This window comes from Salvelinus namaycush, unplaced genomic scaffold (genome assembly GCF_016432855.1).
Source record: "Salvelinus namaycush isolate Seneca unplaced genomic scaffold, SaNama_1.0 Scaffold673, whole genome shotgun sequence".
Lineage (NCBI taxonomy): Eukaryota > Metazoa > Chordata > Actinopteri > Salmoniformes > Salmonidae > Salvelinus > Salvelinus namaycush.
In genome coordinates, this window is record NW_024061390.1 from 120,445 (window position 1) to 126,352 (window position 5,908).

Here is a 5,908-nt window from a genome sequence, read left to right on the forward strand (position 1 = left end):
GACATGGGTACAGTTGAACAGGAAGCTACGGACACTACTAAAGATCTATGGGACATGGGTATAGTTGAACAGGAAGCTATGGACACTACTAAAGATCTATGGGACATGGGTATAGTTGAACAGGAAGCTATGGACACTACTAAAGATCTATGGGACATGGGTATAGTTGAACAGGAAGCTATGGACACTACTAAAGATCTATGGGACATGGGTATAGTTGAACAGGAAGCTATGGACACTACTAAAGATCTATGGGACATGGGTATAGTTGAACAGGAAGCTATGGACACTACTAAAGATCTATGGGACATGGGTATAGTTGAACAGGAAGCTATGGACACTACTAAAGATCTATGGGACATGGGTATAGTTGAACAGGAAGCTATGGACACTACTAAAGATCTATGGGACATGGGTATAGTTGAACAGGAAGCTATGGACACTACTAAAGATCTATGGGACATGGGTATAGTTGAACAGGAAGCTATGGACACTACTAAAGATCTATGGGACATGGGTATAGTTGAACAGGAAGCTATGGACACTACTAAAGATCTATGGGACATGGGTATAGTTGAACAGGAAGCTATGGACACTACTAAAGATCTATGGGACATGGGTATAGTTGAACAGGAAGCTATGGACGCTACTAAAGATCTATGGGACATGGGTATAGTTGAACAGGAAGCTATGGACACTACTAAAGATCTATGGGACATGGGTATAGTTGAACAGGAAGCTATGGACGCTACTAAAGATCTATGGGACATGGGTATAGTTGAACAGGAAGCTATGGACACTACTAAAGATCTATGGGACATGGGTATAGTTGAACAGGAAGCTATGTAATCCAGCTACTCTGATAACACGACTGTTGTGAGTTGGTTTTGGATCAGCTCTCTAATGGGTTTACGGAGGCATCCGTTGGAAAACCCTGAGTTTATCTCATACACGGACGGTTCAAGTATTGTGGAGGGGGGGGGGGGGGTGAGGCAGGCTGGGCATGAATAGTTACTCTAGTTACTACAATGGACAATGTGATAATACCGGGCACGTTAGATTTGAGAAAAGCAGACGTTTACAACTCTCTAATGGGGAATAACTCCCGAGAGGGGGACATGACGTAGTGTCAGGACAGTGGGTGATGATAAATAAAATATGTGACAGACACATTAGGGACAAAATGGGAAGGTCCTTATCAAGTTTTATCCATAACGAAGTCAGGAGTAAATGTTCAGGGAAAATCCATTTTTTGTCCATTTTTGATGACAAAGCGGAGCCTGGAGAATGAAGAACTGACTCTTTAGCAATCGGGGGCCAATCACCGAGTGAAGAAGCAACGTAAGGTGATCAGAACCTGATAAGCTTCTATGTTGTTCACCTCAGTCATCCTGTGAGGGATATCTAGGTGACGTCAAATTCTTTCCTGAAAATTGGGACATGCTTACTTAGGAAAATCTATGAGAAATATCAATTTCTCTTGAAACCAGGACATGTTACTTTCACTTTTTTTTGTTTCCTTCGTTACAGGTTGTGAGAATCTATCATCTGAGGCTGCAGCAATATCCCTTGACTGTACCTGAAACGATACAAGATCACCGTTGAAGTGCAACCAGTGGACCGGAAAAATAATTCCTCACTACCGGCAGACTGTCAGAACATCACGTCTAATAGTTATCTATGGGACTGATACCAGTGTAGAAGAGCTGGTCATGTCTAATAGTTATCTATGGGACTGATACCAGTGTGGAAGAGTTGGTCATGTCTAATAGTTATCTATGGGACTGATACCAGTGTAGAAGAGCTGGTCATGTCTAATAGTTATCTATGGGACTGATACCAGTGTAGAAGAGCTGGTCATGTCTAATAGTTATCTATGGGACTGATACCAGTGTGGAAGAGTTGGTCATGTCTAATAGTTATCTATGGGACTGATACCAGTGTAGAAGAGTTGGTCATGTCTAATAGTTATCTATGGGACTGATACCAGTGTAGAAGAGCTGGTCATGTCTAATAGTTATCTATGGGACTGATACCAGTATGAAGAGCTGGTCATGTCTAATAGTTATCTATGGGACTGATACCAGTGTAGAAGAGTTGGTCATGTCTAATAGTTATCTATGGGACTGATACCAGTGTAGAAGAGTTGGTCATGTCTAATAGTTATCTATGGGACTGATACCAGTGTAGAAGAGCTGGTCATGTCTAATAGTTATCTATGGGACTGATACCAGTGTAGAAGAGCTGGTCATGTCTAATAGTTATCTATGGGACTGATACCAGTGTGGAAGAGTTGGTCATGTCTAATAGTTATCTATGGGACTGATACCAGTGTGGAAGAGTTGGTCATGTCTAATAGTTATCTATGGGACTGATACCAGTGTAGAAGAGCTGGTCATGTCTAATAGTTATCTATGGGACTGATACCAGTATGAAGAGCTGGTCATGTCTAATAGTTATCTATGGGACTGATACCAGTGTAGAAGAGTTGGTCATGTCTAATAGTTATCTATGGGACTGATACCAGTGTAGAAGAGTTGGTCATGTCTAATAGTTATCTATGGGACTGATACCAGTGTAGAAGAGCTGGTCATGTCTAATAGTTATCTATGGGACTGATACCAGTGTAGAAGAGCTGGTCATGTCTAATAGTTATCTATGGGACTGATACCAGTGTAGAAGAGTTGGTCATGTCTAATAGTTATCTATGGGACTGATACCAGTGTAGAAGAGTTGGTCATGTCTAATAGTTATCTATGGGACTGATACCAGTGTAGAAGAGTTGGTCATGTCTAATAGTTATCTATGGGACTGATACCAGTGTAGAAGAGTTGGTCATGTCTAATAGTTATCTATGGGACTGATACCAGTATGAAGAGCTGGTCATGTCTAATAGTTATCTATGGGACTGATACCAGTATGAAGAGTTGGTCATGTCTAATAGTTATCTATGGGACTGATACCAGTATGAAGAGCTGGTCATGTCTAATAGTTATCTATGGGACTGATACCAGTATGAAGAGCTGGTCATGTCTAATAGTTATCTATGGGACTGATACCAGTATGAAGAGCTGGTCATGTCTAATAGTTATCTATGGGACTGATACCAGTATGAAGAGCTGGTCATGTCTAATAGTTATCTATGGGACTGATACCAGTATGAAGAGCTGGTCATGTCTAATAGTTATCTATGGGACTGATACCAGTGTAGAAGAGCTGGTCATGTCTAATAGTTATCTATGGGACTGATACCAGTATGAAGAGCTGGTCATGTCTAATAGTTATCTATGGGACTGATACCAGTATGAAGAGCTGGTCATGTCTAATAGTTATCTATGGGACTGATACCAGTGTAGAAGAGCTGGTCATGTCTAATAGTTATCTATGGGACTGATACCAGTGTAGAAGAGTTGGTCATGTCTAATAGTTATCTATGGGACTGATACCAGTGTAGAAGAGCTGGTCATGTCTAATAGTTATCTATGGGACTGATACCAGTGTAGAAGAGCTGGTCATGTCTAATAGTTATCTATGGGACTGATACCAGTGTAGAAGAGCTGGTCATGTCTAATAGTTATCTATGGGACTGATACCAGTGTAGAAGAGCTGGTCATGTCTAATAGTTATCTATGGGACTGATACCAGTGTAGAAGAGCTGGTCATGTCTAATAGTTATCTATGGGACTGATACCAGTGTAGAAGAGCTGGTCATGTCTAATAGTTATCTATGGGACTGATACCAGTATGAAGAGCTGGTCATGTCTAATAGTTATCTATGGGACTGATACCAGTGTAGAAGAGCTGGTCATGTCTAATAGTTATCTATGGGACTGATACCAGTGTAGAAGAGCTGGTCATGTCTAATAGTTATCTATGGGACTGATACCAGTATGAAGAGCTGGTCATGTCTAATAGTTATCTATGGGACTGATACCAGTGTAGAAGAGCTGGTCATGTCTAATAGTTATCTATGGGACTGATACCAGTGTAGAAGAGTTGGTCATGTCTAATAGTTATCTATGGGACTGATACCAGTGTAGAAGAGCTGGTCACGTCTAATAGTTATCTATGGGACTGATACCAGTGTAGAAGAGCTGGTCATGTCTAATAGTTATCTATGGGACTGATACCAGTGTGGAAGAGCTGGTCATGTCTAATAGTTATCTATGGGACTGATACCAGTGTAGAAGAGCTGGTCACGTCTAATAGTTATCTATGGGACTGATACCAGTATGAAGAGTTGGTCATGTCTAATAGTTATCTATGGGACTGATACCAGTGTAGAAGAGCTGGTCATGTCTAATAGTTATCTATGGGACTGATACCAGTGTAGAAGAGCTGGTCATGTCTAATAGTTATCTATGGGACTGATACCAGTGTGAAGAGCTGGTCATGTCTAATAGTTATCTATGGGACTGATACCAGTGTGAAGAGCTGGTCATGTCTAATAGTTATCTATGGGACTGATACCAGTGTAGAAGAGCTGGTCATGTCTAATAGTTATCTATGGGACTGATACCAGTGTAGAAGAGTTGGTCATGTCTAATAGTTATCTATGGGACTGATACCAGTGTAGAAGAGCTGGTCATGTCTAATAGTTATCTATGGGACTGATACCAGTGTAGAAGAGCTGGTCATGTCTAATAGTTATCTATGGGACTGATACCAGTGTAGAAGAGCTGGTCATGTCTAATAGTTATCTATGGGACTGATACCAGTGTAGAAGAGCTGGTCATGTCTAATAGTTATCTATGGGACTGATACCAGTGTAGAAGAGTTGGTCATGTCTAATAGTTATCTATGGGACTGATACCAGTGTAGAAGAGCTGGTCATGTCTAATAGTTATCTATGGGACTGATACCAGTGTAGAAGAGCTGGTCATGTCTAATAGTTATCTATGGGACTGATACCAGTGTAGAAGAGCTGGTCATGTCTAATAGTTATCTATGGGACTGATACCAGTGTAGAAGAGCTGGTCATGTCTAATAGTTATCTATGGGACTGATACCAGTGTAGAAGAGCTGGTCATGTCTAATAGTTATCTATGGGACTGATACCAGTGTAGAAGAGCTGGTCATGTCTAATAGTTATCTATGGGACTGATACCAGTATGAAGAGCTGGTCATGTCTAATAGTTATCTATGGGACTGATACCAGTGTAGAAGAGCTGGTCATGTCTAATAGTTATCTATGGGACTGATACCAGTGTAGAAGAGCTGGTCATGTCTAATAGTTATCTATGGGACTGATACCAGTGTAGAAGAGTTGGTCATGTCTAATAGTTATCTATGGGACTGATACCAGTGTAGAAGAGCTGGTCATGTCTAATAGTTATCTATGGGACTGATACCAGTGTAGAAGAGCTGGTCATGTCTAATAGTTATCTATGGGACTGATACCAGTGTAGAAGAGTTGGTCATGTCTAATAGTTATCTATGGGACTGATACCAGTGTAGAAGAGCTGGTCATGTCTAATAGTTATCTATGGGACTGATACCAGTGTAGAAGAGCTGGTCATGTCTAATAGTTATCTATGGGACTGATACCAGTGTAGAAGAGCTGGTCATGTCTAATAGTTATCTATGGGACTGATACCAGTGTAGAAGAGCTGGTCATGTCTAATAGTTATCTATGGGACTGATACCAGTGTAGAAGAGCTGGTCATGTCTAATAGTTATCTATGGGACTGATACCAGTGTAGAAGAGTTGGTCATGTCTAATAGTTATCTATGTGGGACTGATACCAGTGTAGAAGAGCTGGTCATGTCTAATAGTTATCTATGTGGGACTGATACCAGTGTAGAAGAGCTGGTCATGTCTAATAGTTATCTATGGGACTGATACCAGTGTAGAAGAGCTGGTCATGTCTAATAGTTATCTATGGGACTGATACCAGTGTAGAAGAGT